The sequence below is a fragment of the Maylandia zebra genome, linkage group LG11 (assembly GCF_041146795.1).
Source record: "Maylandia zebra isolate NMK-2024a linkage group LG11, Mzebra_GT3a, whole genome shotgun sequence".
Taxonomy (NCBI): Eukaryota; Metazoa; Chordata; class Actinopteri; order Cichliformes; family Cichlidae; genus Maylandia; species Maylandia zebra.
In genome coordinates this window covers 8,433,214-8,447,079 of record NC_135177.1, presented here as the reverse complement: position 1 = coordinate 8,447,079, position 13,866 = coordinate 8,433,214, and the positions used below count along the sequence as shown (strand labels likewise).

The following is a 13,866-nucleotide window of genomic DNA, read 5'->3' as shown; positions in this document are numbered from 1 at the left end:
TAGATTTGTCCTGTTTGTTAAGGACAATTTGAGTTTCCTCAAATTTTTTAAGGACACACTGCACACCATGCAGAAATGTATCAACCTTTCAGCTACTTGCTGCTTGGGAATCACTTTGTTACGGAGCCCCGCAGGGGACATGGGAGAAAAAAAAATTAAGACGGACTTTTGCGAGATCTCGCAAAAGTTTTAGCCACATTCTTCGGAGGCCGCCAGCTCGAAGCCGACCGGGAGGTCGAGGCACGATGTGCCGGGAAAGCGGTGTTCCTCCCGGCTGTAGTAGGTCTCGACCTCCCGTTAGCTTCGAGATGGTGGGTGTCAGATCTCCAAAAACGTCGGAGCACTTTTGCAAATATGTGATGTCTTGTAAAGCGAGCAGGTGTCTGATGTTTACACAGCTACATTCACGCCTCAAAATATCTTAAAAGTGTATTTTGTGACCCAGAAAGAGTAATATTACAACTAAGTAGCTGCCGCCATTGTTGGAATTCAACTTTTGCGAGATCTCGCAAAACTTTTGCGAGATCCCGAGTTTGTTTTGCAAGATCTCGCAAAAGCCCGTCTTAATTTTTTTTTTCTCCCATGTCCCCTGCGGGGCTCCGTACTTTGTTGATGCAAGAATGTTATTTTATGCCTTTTGAACTGTGTAATATTTGGCATTTCTCAGATTCAGCTAAAGAAATGGGAACAAATTATGTTTTTGTGACAGGGTCCTACTAGCAACTTTAAAGTGAATCAGAAACAGAATACTTTATTAATCCCTAAGGAAACTGTGTAGACACACATGCTCCAAGACAGTAAGAACAGAAACTAAATACAGGTTGCAACATATAACATAATAGCTCTAATTATTATTGTTATTATATCTGTGTGCTACTCAAAATTAATATACTTTGACATCAAGTTGCCCCTCTTATCTTTCTTCTTTTCTCTGTAGAGGATGTGCAAATGTGCACTCTTTGCTAAGTTGCCCGTCGGCTTAACAAAAAAACAAAATGTTCCTTTGGAAATGGTACAAGGACTGGACTGAGGATGAGTGAAAATGCAGGTAATGTCCAAAGAAAAACTTTGAAACATCTTTAGAAAGCCTGGAGAACAACTGCTCAAGACCGCTATAACAAAATGACAAGAAAGTCTGGCTCCCCGGAAGTAAAATATAACGAAACGAGGGCTGGCTCATGACTCGCACAGTACCGTACAAGCGTATATGAAAAAGAGAGTAAATTAGTTACATTAGTGCTCATACCGCGAACATGTCCATAGCACAGACTTGTTCATCTAATTTAAGTGGTTGAGCTTTGCAAATGAATCACTGAGGCATTTTTGGGAAACAGACTCCCATGAACCAAGGTAAACATATCAGACAAGGAACAAATCTTTTTTTAACCACTTTTCGCCGTGTGAATGAGAAAGAAGAAAAATGAAAGTATTATCCACCAAGTCACTGCTATGTGTGTAGGTGGTTAACAAAAGGGGGAAAAAAATTAAATGTGGGCTTTTGAATGTACAGACACATTCAGTTCTGGCGATGGCAGCAGTGAATACCGGAGACAAATGAGGGGACCGAGTGAGAAAAGAAACTGAGTGAGAAAAATGAGCTCATGGCCAGTTTCCCTCTTCCCTCTTCACCAAGGTGACGCCGAGGTAAAAACGAGATTCACAAACCCCCCGACCGCCCCAAAGCCTCCTCTAATCAGGATAACATAACCCCATTGCCCTTTGCCTCGCATCTGTCCTGCCTTGAGTCTGTGCCCACTAACGTGATTAGCACAACAATGTTTGGAGACCTTCCTGTGTACTCAAATAATCAAGCCTGTTGTCTTTGTACTCCAAGGTCTTTCTGTTCTCAGTCAGAAACAAGCCCGAGAGACCAGACAGTCACAGCCTTGGCGCCAGGTGTCCAGAAGACACTTATTCTCCTCTCAGATGTAATAGCATGTGAATGGTGCAGAAGCCAGACAGAGGAAAAAAATCTTAACATCCCACCGAGTTTGCACCTCTGAAATAGGAGCCTCTCTGACAATAAGCATCTGGGGCAACACACCATACCTACAGAAGTACTCTGAGTTATGAATATAGAAGTCTTTAGCTTTTTTATCCTCATCTCTATTAAACGCCAAACAAGCACCTGATGGAGTCATCCGCTTCTTCACAAGCACAACCAGCCACTGAGAACACACTAATTACCTCTTTGAGCACAAATAAGACAAAATGCCTAAATTTACAAGCTGATGTTCTACATAATGAGATTGAGATTCACAACCCTTAACCCCGGAGCCATAAAAAACATTAAATCAAGGAGCTGTATGGCCGCTCATTACGTGAAAGCTATACGTGGCCTTTGCTATAAAACCGCATTGCACTGCAGCGCACTGTCAACACCTCCTGATTTGTGTCCTGTCCTGCGCTTGGCATCTCGGCACTCTCATTTCGCTTTGCTTAATTAGATCTTTCAGAGTCCGTCTCCTCTCTCGCACCCTCCAGGCCCACGAGGGACTCATAAAATACCAGAAAAGGGCTGAGGTGCTGAGGCCATACTGTCCTCACTGTGCCTCCTGTTTTATATATAGGCATTATTAACACCTTTCTGTTGACTCTGCAATAACGTCACGTGAGAACGGACAGAGCAGCCGCCCTGCTGCCCTTTAACCTGCTTGAAGACTCAAACCGAAGACGGAGTGAAGTCATAAATTTAATAAGGGTTAGCACGTGTGGGTGAAAGCAAATGATGGCGAAAAACTGAAACACTGTGACAAATTAAATGGAGGTCCTGGACACAGTCGGTGCAGTAATCCCGATATACTGGGAGATAATCCACATTAGCTCGCTCAGTATGGGCATTATGTATATTACTTGATTTGATTTGGCAAGTTTTCGAAGCCCTGCCTCTGTGTAAGCAGGAATTTCTGCCCCTAATTAAATGGTTGTGTCTGAGGGCTGAAAAGGCTAAGCAAAAGCATTTAACAAAAGGAAACATAATGGGAAATTAATCAAATCTATTTCTACACAATGTGTTTCTTTTTTCTGTTACGTAATCCGTTTAGTAAAAAAGTAAATAGACATTGATTTTTTTTGTGCCTTTTCTCATACACAGACAACAAATATATCTCCTTTCTTTTAAAGGGAATTAACACTTTAAATAAGATACAAAGATATAATTTAATTCGAGCACACATAAGGCGGGAGACTGGGAGACCTCCGTGTACTTCAGAACCAATGTTGAACAGCGTGAACGGAACATGAAGAAAACGAAATGTTTTCAGGCATAAACTGAAGTGGGTGACGGTGTGACAAAATGTCTTTTTGCAGCAGCACTCTCTGCACACTCCATCTGACCTTGTTTGCCAAGTCTATATTATGGAGACAGAACATCTCTGCAGGGCCCTGTGCAAGGACGGAGACGAGAAAAGGAAGGGCAACACCTATTCAATTTCCTCTCAATAACTGACACTTTGGAGAAGGCGTCGATTTTTGATAAAAAAAAAAAAAAAAAGCGAAAGAAAGAAGACCTCATCGGGGTCAAAGGGCTGCCTGCGAAGTGGTCCAACTTCAGAGTGCATTGCAGTGATGGGATTGTTAATATTAACTGTTAAGGCCAGTCAATTCAGGTTTACCTTGACATAGGGACACTGAACAACATCTTTAGAAGAAACTGCGAAGACGAAGAAATTGTTATGTCCTAGCGAGTCATCTTTGGGAAGTAAAGAAGAGGTCAGACTGAATTGTTACTGTCTTGCACACGCAAAGTAATGACACCGTTCAGTCACTCGAAAAAACCCTTGGATTTATCTGAAAAGCGCTCCTCAACCAGAGTTTGTCTGCTTTTATTATAGTCATCAGCTCATTGATTGAACACCTGGAGTGTCAATGTGTCATTAGCACCTAAAACCCACCTAAACTGCGGCGTAAAGTCGTTTTTGCTTCAGTGACACCTGCCGCTGTAATCCATTCAAACAACCAAATGTATTTCAGGTCTATAAGGCAACATCTGAAAAGTCTACAGCTATGATGGCAAACTGTTCATGTTGCTGTATCGCCACTAATGTTGAATACTGAGGTGTATAGGTCAATTTTCATGTTTACATTCAGTTTTTTAGCATTTTATGAAGTCGTTCAACACAAAATTTAAAACAAATATGTTTGTCAAGCTGCCCACACAGGAAGCCATTTCTTCATCGTGCATTGCTTTCAAGCTGACAGTTGATCGCTTGTGGGCATTGCAGGTAACCTTGGAAACCCTCTAAAGTATTTAGGTCATGCATCAAACAACAGTATCCTGCACTCTTATTGGTCGTCGCTTTAACCACTGAAGTGAGTTGTTGTTGGAGGTTGAGACGAGTTTCTCTTGGGTCCCATCCGCTTTGTGTCTCCAGGGTTATTTTGACCATAGCTGCTTGGAGTTGTCAAATATCACTGGCTTTCTATGGTTACTCCATCGCTGCAAATCACCTCCAGTGTGGACACAGCTAAAAAGCATCTTAATTGTAGACAAACTAAGTGCAAAACTGTTTCCCTTTCTTCATTTTACCATGCTTCCTGCTGAGAACTATATGGAACTGCCCATGTCCTCTGACTCTACCCTGCTGCTGAGCAGTGTTGTGGGTAACGCTTTCCAAAGCAATGCATCACTGTAATCTCATAAATTCAACACTAAATTCAGTAATTACATTGCAGTTACAATTATGTTGTTACTTGCATTACAAAGGTTTTTCAGTTATCTGAACGATGGCTGGACAGAAAGAAAAAACATCAAACATATTTGATCCTTCTTGAACACAATCACCACTAAAATGAGCTGAAATGGATTCATATGCATCGAGGAGGAAAACAGCGGTCCGCTCTACAACTCTTGAGGAGAGGAGATATGAACATTAGGTTTATTTTTATTGCACGAAAGAACAAGAGCATGATGATAAAGTGCAGACTATATCAGGACACATAATTATTGCATTGCACTGCTAGCACAACATTAGTTCAAGCATCTGCAGCATGCTAACACTGAGACAGAAAACCCAGAACCCTGAGTGAGCTTCAACAGGTAACAAAGTCATGGTAGCCTCCGTTTCAAGGTAGAATCACTGTGGCGTTTGCTTTGAAGACTCTTTGGGTGCTTTTCAACTTTACTTTTTCTTGTAGATTTTGTAAACACTAAAAGAAATATTGTATTTTTGTCCTCATGGGAGTTTGTGTCCGTGTATGAGACTGTAGGTTCAGGTTTATATAGTTAACGAATAGTTATGTGACAGTGCTTCTTACACATCATGTAAGAAGTAACATGAAAATAATGTATTGAGTAGTTACTACTTACATTTAAGAAAAGTAACGAGTATTGTGTAATACACTTTTCTGAGTAAATACACCAACACTGTTGCTAAGTAACTTTAACAAATCTTCCCAGAGGCAAATGTTGCTGCTCACAGTATCTTTTCCATCTCAGGAGAAAATAATCAACTTCATTTAAGGAGCCTGATGAATTCTGACCTGTTTCTGGTGAACTGCCCTTTGGGAGAATTAAGGAGCGAAACAACAAATCAATTACTGACTAATTATCCTGCGTAGGTTGAAAATAACTAGAGAAACCCAGTTCTCTTAGGTTGTCTTTAATTTTGAGTTTAACAGCCTCATGGAGCAATCAATAAACAAAAAAAGGAAAAAGCTTGTAGGATTTAGATCTTGGCATTGTCTGACTTTGGTGTCAGATGAAGTGCATGCAGTGCTGAGAACAATGCAAGCTACCGTACTTTTGCCATTAATGAAAACTGAAAGTACAATAAAGTTACTCATCATATTTTCCTTGCATTTAAATCTGGAAGTCACTCTTGACAGAATTCAGCATGAAATTTCCCACGCTGCTCTTTCTTTCAGCAGCCAGCAGATCATCACCTTAAACGTGCAGTACCAATCATTGCACGTCACCAGCACCAAAAACACAGCATGAGCAACTCAACTGCAAATATAAAGAAAAAGACGAACTAAACCTCGGTATGACAGACTGACGCACGCCAACGCAGCCCTTCCAAATGCTACAACACAAGTGACGTGCAGTCGGCAGACACAAAGAGGTGACGGTTTGTGATCGGCTCACTCCCTGGTGGGACACAGAGTACATCCCCACTGTGGGGCCCACTCAAACAGGTTTTGCATCTCACACTATAGTATTATACCTGGGTTATGCATGCAATATTTTATTGAGAGAATTGAAGCAGACATTTAAATGTAACACAAAATGATTTTCTTTAGAATTTAATTACATCCTCCTACACTCGTACTCCCACATGGAGTAACTGGTAAAGAAATGTTTAGTAATTACAGCTAATAATGCTAATACAAACTTAGAGTGTTCTTTTGTACGTCTGATAAATTATTTTGAGAGAATAATCTGAAACAATTTGTTGATAAATAAAGAAGTTTTAATGATCCACACAATCTTAATTTGAAAACAACAGAATTAAAAGCTTCCAGATAATTACGTGGCTTTAAAATACTTTAAATAATTTGAAAAAGTATGTGCTGAATATATCAAAACAACTAGTTTTGTGATCAAGGGGCAACCTCCAGAGCTAAAAGTTAAGCTACAAACTGCAGTACCTGTAGGTGCCACATGAGGCCGACTAAAATTGGCTTCTATGGATAGATTCTCCCATCATAACAACTCTAGCAGGGATCATTTTTACTATAACTCATCCACCTGGACATTTGATGTGTGGGTGTGGCTCCATTATTGCCAGTCAGCGTCTGGTAGGACTCATTTCTTTGAGTCATTATACAAGACTTCTTAAACTGTGTGTTCTTTTAGTCTTTTGAAGAATTTTTAACAGCTTATCTGATGATTACAGAGTCTCCACGAAGTCTGAGCTCCAGTTTTGGTGAATAAAATTCCAGTTTTTATTAATCCAAATCATTTCAATTAATTTATTACAGTGGGGCCTTTAGCTTACAATATAAAGCTCCTTGAGTTGACTGTTGTGATTTGGCTCTAAATGCAATTGAAGAGAATCTTTCATACGGTCTGTGGTTGTGAGGCATCATGCAGATCTTAGAGACATCTCTGAGAACAGAAAAAACCTTCAGAGTTGAGAATTCATTTTGATCAGTGAGATCATACTCATTTTTGATTTTCATTCTTTTGGATCTCACTGTCATCTTTAAGAACGGGTTTATAAAAGAAATCAATGCAGTTTGAGATCTTAAATTGAGGTTGAAGGATATTTCTCAGGACCTGAATTTAAGAAGTATGGTGAAATGGCCAAATTCTCATTCTGATGGTAAATTGATCCCAATTTTCAAGAAGAGTTTTGACAAAAAACTGTTTTTTTATTTCCTTTCATCCCTGAGGTTTTGATAAGTGAAATAAAAATGCTATTAAATGGATTTACTGCGTATTTACAAAGAGATTCCTGTTTGTCCGATTTTATTTTATTTTTGCTTCATTTATTTTCTTCGCTTCTGATGCTAACTACATAGTTAGTTACTACTAGTTAACTACGGTCTGATTATCCAATGAGAACATATCCCATTACTATGGTAGCACAATGGTAGATGGTTTCATCTTCTTCTTCTTTCACCTGATCATTATAAGAGTTTTGCCACAGGATCGGTACAGTACAATATTTCAGAAACCAGTCTCTTTGTACCATAATTTCCTAGTTTATTATCAAATATCAGGTTCTGTGATGACTGAAAACCACATTTAATGTGTATTTAAAAAGTCAAAAAGCTTTTGAATACACTAGAATGTAATTTATTTGTATATCCACTGACATTGTGAATCTGAGAATTAAAAAAATAGCATCTTTTAAGTCACTTTTCAAAACTTGCTTTAGTCTGATGATCTGATCTTCCCCACAATTTTTTTCCCCTGCTGCAATTTTCATTATTAAAGCTAAAGACTAGAGCATAGATCAAGTTATTCAGATCACACTGCAGTGTGTATAACGCTGCAATGCATGCCCCCACCCACACATACAATGCATACACAGCAGCACCTTTCATGAATTATATTCTGAAGCACCATAAAATCTGATAAAATTCTATCTATCCATTGATGTTATTCCCAAGGGCAAAAAAGAACATCCATAACAAAATTAGGGCCCATCCCACATCATAATTCATACCGTGCACCACTGCACTACAGGCTGGTCACAGGCTGCATGTGACACTATCTGTGACAAGCCACAATGGACACAAAACACAAAGCCGGGCGATAAACTGAGAACGGGATTTGGATTGTGCACTGCATCGGGATCACAAATTAAGCAAAGTATAAAAAGGTAAAGACAAAATAAAGCTGTTAAGAAGGACGATTGTCAGAGGAAAATGGGAGACATAACATGAAAACACAACAAAAGGATAAAGTATATTCTTTGTTTATCCCCCTACCCTACCAAAGGCACCAAACATTCCTCAGTAAAGCCTTGTTTGTCTAACATCCAAGGCCAAAGTCCAAGTAATCTCAAACACGCAAGAGAGTAGCAGGCCTACAGGTCTGACAATAATGGGATCAATGGCTGTGTTAGGGTTTAAGAAATGTCCTTGATGCTGCTTGCTGTGCCATTACTGTTAGTCTGAGTCGCTGCCACCTCTTTGCACTTTGGCCTTGATGTTCATCTTTTCCCCGTGTCTTCATCATGCACTCTCTATTGAGGTCATATGGGATTTCAGACTCAATCTCTGAGTGTGCCCTAACTCTCTTTATTTGCTGCTGTTTGCAATATCCTACAAGTAGAAGAAGCTACATTCAGCTGCTCCCTTATTCACAAGGGGTCTTCATAGCGGGTAACTCCAAATGTTTTGATTGGCCACGAGTTTTACCCCAGGATTGTTGTCTCCTCTGGGAATCATCAGGCAAATGTGTAAACCACTACACGATGGAGCCACTGTAACATCCTATAAATGAATAAAGAGGGGGGAAGAGTGGGCATCGGCGTGAAAAGCACATTGCCATTGTCATTTCCTGGCGTTTGGTCTCACACTGAGAAATGTAGTTCACAGATCTAAAACCGCCTCATTATGTAGCAAAATTGTTCACAGAACCATAACAGCTTTCAGTGGAAGATGCCACAGTCTTGTCGCTAACACCAGATGTTAATGTGGTTATTATCCATCGCTGCAGAAAACAAATGGCAGATAAAATTGTTCTTTGATTCTTTGTTGGGGTTTTTTTCGCCTGTCTGACCTTATCGATAATTTGAGGCAGGCCTGGAAGTGTGTAAACAACGTAGATGGAGGCTTTGATAAAAGGAAACCCGTTGGGAGGATGGACAACTTCTCTTCCTAATGGAAGATCTCATACAGGGACAAACCAATAATAAGACATCACACAGACTTAATCGACCGACAGCAATAACACACAATGAGAGTGTTCCTACTAAGAGGCTGAGGATGACCTTATACTCAAAAAGAAAAGCAGCACAACAGTTTCATCTGAGCATATGGCAGTAAAGTGTTATGGGCGCCATTTTTTTGTCAGCATCCATTTTCATCTGTAAGGGATTTACAATACCCTCTTCATTTTGATGCTTCCAACTATGTTTTCTTACAAAATTCAAGTCATTCTTTTTGTATTACTATTATTCTGCAGAAGAACAGTTCACTTACTTCACTTTTCTCGCCTACGTCCATCAGTTATAAATCAAAACTGCTTTATTGGTTGGAGCTCATCAGTTAATTAAGTCACTGTTGGTTATCCTTTAAGCAGAAACCTCACAAAAGGAGTTTGTGTAAAGAATATGGAAAATACGGAGACAAACCTTGTTATAGTCAGGAGTGTAGAGAGTATTAAATGTTATAATAACTCTGTAATGCAAAGATGTCTGTTCTAAGCAGTATAAGCCAATATTTTTGTTTATAAAGCTGTAAAAGTACAAGATGAAAGAATAAAGCTTAAAAAAACTTGTTTTAGCTACCAAATCTATCTGGTTATTCTACACGTGGCCTTTTTATGTCACTGAAACTAAGAACTGTCAGGGGCCTAGGTCTGTGACCCAGCATCCTGAGTTTATTTTTAGTTAGGGTTTAGTTGAGTTTTAATCTAGTTTGTGTTTCATCTGTTTCCTTGTTTATGAGTCTTTTCCTGTCCTCTGTGTTTAACTTTTGGTTATGCTTGTGCTTCTTTTATTTTGAAAGTCTTGTCTTTCCATGTTGAGTGTGTTTAGTTTTGCTTCCCCTGCGGCGTCAGGGTTGTTTGTGTCATCTGTGTTTCCCCAGGTGTTTCCACTTCCCTCTTCTGTTTATTTCCTCTGTCTCCCTCCCTCTGTGTCGGTTTGTCTGTCCATCTCGCTTCATGTCACGTCAGGTCTCAGGATGTTTCAAGCTACTGTTCAGGTCCATGTTGATGTTCATGTTTAGTAGGGGTGCAACGATATTCGTATCGATATTGAACCGTTCGATACAGTGCTTTCGGTTCGGTACGCATATGTATCGAACAATACAACATTTGTAATTTATTTTATCAATTTTCCTTCTGACGATGCTGTCTGTGTTGAGCGCTCAGTGAATCTGCGTTCGACTACTCCGCCTAGGCTGCACTGTCGAGCGCAGATCCACTGAGCGCTCAACACAGACAGCATAGTCAGAAGGAAGAGCGCAGGGCAAGCTAGCGAGACAGAAGTTAAGCTCTCCTTGCAAGATGGACCTCCCCCACTCTCATTCAGATCTGGCGTTTGGAATTATTTTGGTTTTCATGTGACGTATGACCCTGAAGGTAAGCGAGTCATGGACTAAAGTAAAACAGTATGTTGGATGTGCCATGCAATGCTCAATTACATTGGTGTGAACTAGTGTGTTAGCGCAGTTAGCTCGTTAACGTGTTGGCCGTCTAGCCCCATGCACGGAGCGATCGGCGGTAGCTCGTTAACGGAGATTTGCCGTGTTGTGGCGTTAAGGTCATTTCAACGAGATTAACCTGAAAGCACTAGTGGGAACACAACGAATATGACTGCACATTTACGCCGACATCATCCTAGTGCAAAGACAAGTGGAAGCAGACAAAAAAAAGCAAGCATGCTACTAACTTTAGCCGAGTCATTTAGACAGCTGTTAGCACATGATTCTCCTTATGCTGCTGAGAATATAGCCCAGAAGAAGCGGATAGTATAGCTTTTATTTTGGAAAGAGACATTTCTCTGTAATAAACTCTCTTTTCCAAAGATGAGTGATTCCTCAATCAGATACAGGGCTTGCAATATCGCTAGCCCGACGTCCCGGGGCTAGCGATTTTTTCAGTCGGGGTACCAAAATCTATCGCTGTCAAAATAAAAAACACGCACAAGGGTGAGGGTTAAATTTAAAAACTGTACTTTTGAGTTAAAATATATATTTATAATTTTAATAAATGACAAATTAAAAATGCATGAACATTTTTTTGTATCGAAAAAATATCGAACCGTGACACCAAAGTATCGAACCGAACCGAACCGTGAATTTTGTGTATCGTTGCACCCCTAATGTTTAGATTACTTCACGCCAAAGTTGTGCATGTACTTGTTTAGTTTCATGTTGTGGTTTCACGTTCTAGTTTTCATGTGTAGTTTAGATGTCCCCCGTTTAGTTTAGTTTGGTTATGCCCCTGTTCGCCCTGCCGTGTTTTGTGTTCGTGTATTCAGCCTATTAAACGGCTCGCTTTGTGTTACACTTAGTTTCCTTCTCTTCCGTGTTTACATTTTAGTCTCCTTCACAAACACACCGGCCAATTCGGTCGTAACAAGGACAGTGGTGGAAGGTTAATTTTCTCCATTTTATCTCTTTATAAACTGCTACTAGTTACATTAGATGATGAAATAGTGAAACAGACAGAGGAAAAATCCAGCATTTAATCTCTATTTAATCAAGATTTCCAAAAGCGTGGGAGCCAGATGTGGTCCAGAGCCCGTTCAATGGCCAGGTCTGTTCTAGAAGAACTGCTGCTGCACAGCTGGATGCCAACTCCATAAACAAGCAGGTGCCTGATTTTGCTAATGTGTTGGTTTTTTTCTTCTTTTTGTTGTAGTTGTCTGTCGCCCGAGTATCTTATACCACCATGACCGGCTGAGCTATGATTGGACAGTTGCTGTTTGCAGAAGTTCAGTCTATCTAAAGCTCAACAAAAGGAAAGAGCATTCATTGAATTCACATTATGCAACCTACAAACCTCACACTAATAGAAATGGCATTTTCTTTCTGTTCTTTTCCAGAGTGAAAATTTGACATTTACTGCAGCAAATCACATGTCTGCTCACACACAGACTACAATGTCAGACATGTGAAAACATCACTCCTAGCTGGATAGGGAACCTTCTCCATTGCAGCTGGATCAATAGAGCAGCCTACTGCTTTGCATCAGGGCATGAAGGACTGACAGGTTTTCTATTCTCAAGGCTGACACACCACCTGAAGTGCAGAACCTAATCTCATTTTCAGCCCCCACTCATTCTATCATTCACAGCTCCACCTCTGTCATACTCATTCTCTTGCATTCATATCATTTTTCATTATCACCGCCGCCATCCATCAAGTAGCTTCACTCTCCCACACACAACATTCAAAGAAGTGAACATTATTGACATTTTCTGTTCTTTAAAACAATCTGCCCCTTCGGCTGTAGTATTTTTCATTGACCAGAGATCAACTTCAAATGGCATCCCCTCTGTCATTCATTTCTAAATGTTAATATCGGACGAGTCACTTCCTCAATTTATCATTTTTCATCTTCTATTTCGAGGACTTCAAAGTATTCTTATTTATCTGCTCGCCGTGTCCTTATTTCTTTGACTTCACTGTTCTCCAAAGAACTAATTTAAAATGCAAAAGCGGACCAAAGGGTGACAGAAAGAAAAAGTATTGAATTAGGCTGTACGGTGCCACGGGGCACTTATAACCTTTTTCCAGTACTTTTCCTTTATCTACACTGTTAACAACTCATCTCCTTTTTCTGCTCTTGACTTTATCTTTTCCAAGCAAGCACAGTGACTGGTTTCTCTACAGGTCTTTATCGCCCGTGGGGCCGAGCAGACCATTACCAATCCCTCTGGGGACAGCCCTGCACGCACCGGGTAGAAACGAAGAGAGTAAGGGAGTAGGAGGCCAGCTGAGGACTGATGTTCGAGCGCAAAATAAATGAATTACAACTGCTATTGTCAAAGTAGCTAGTGCCTTCCAGCATTTGAGAAAGATAAGGCCACGTCAGCAAGTGTTGTTGTCTTCCTTCCAAGGAGAGAGGCGGCTGGCGCTGACCTTTTGAATTGTCCTCCAGGCAGTTCAGGATCAACTGCCAGATTTGGCCAGAAGAGAAGCAGCTGAGTGGACATGAATAAAAAAGTGGAAGTGAGACAGATTTTCTCTTCTTGACTGTTTCTTTTTATGCGTTGGAACTCCAAAAAGGCTCCAAAAAGAATGGACAACTGGTGCTTAATGATGACAATTCGGGCAAATAAAACAGCAATCAGCAAACATAACACCATATTCAACACATGTGATTGCTAAAGCAGTAGCATGAAAAAAGTTGCTGTATGCTGCAAAAAAGCTGCTCTATGTATAAACTGTATCTTTAATTAAATTGGACATTGTTAAGAATGTCACCGTTTCACATATTTTAGGTGCAAAAGTACCCAACTCCTATGTTGGGACTAAAAAGGAGCACTTGAAGGCAATCACAAAGCCATACCTCAAATGTGTTCACTGATTATTTCCTCTTATGTGCTTAAAGGTCTGCTAATCAAAAAAAAATCTCCCGCTGCAGTCCCGCATATTCTTAGCACTACATGGCTGACCATCCATGGAACAGCCTAATTATACGCAAGCCCTAGTGAGGGAAAAAAAAGCGTTCCCTAACTCAGAATGGAACAACATGAACGCAGGAATCATCCGGCATTAAAAAAGACGTTTTCTGCG

General features: G+C 40.3%; 1 protein-coding gene and 1 long non-coding RNA gene across 5 annotated transcripts in view; one reads left to right on the top strand and one right to left on the bottom strand.

Annotated features, from left to right (window-relative positions):
* Positions 1–13,866, bottom strand: part of ptprub (protein tyrosine phosphatase receptor type Ub) — a 195,117-nt gene that overhangs the window by 98,339 nt on the left and 82,912 nt on the right. The window lies entirely within an intron of this gene.
* Positions 10,528–13,093, top strand: LOC143420928 (uncharacterized). The gene is made up of 4 exons (XR_013100679.1): positions 10,528–10,702; positions 11,830–11,938; positions 12,171–12,337; positions 12,961–13,093. It is a non-coding gene; the product is annotated as an uncharacterized LOC143420928 (long non-coding RNA).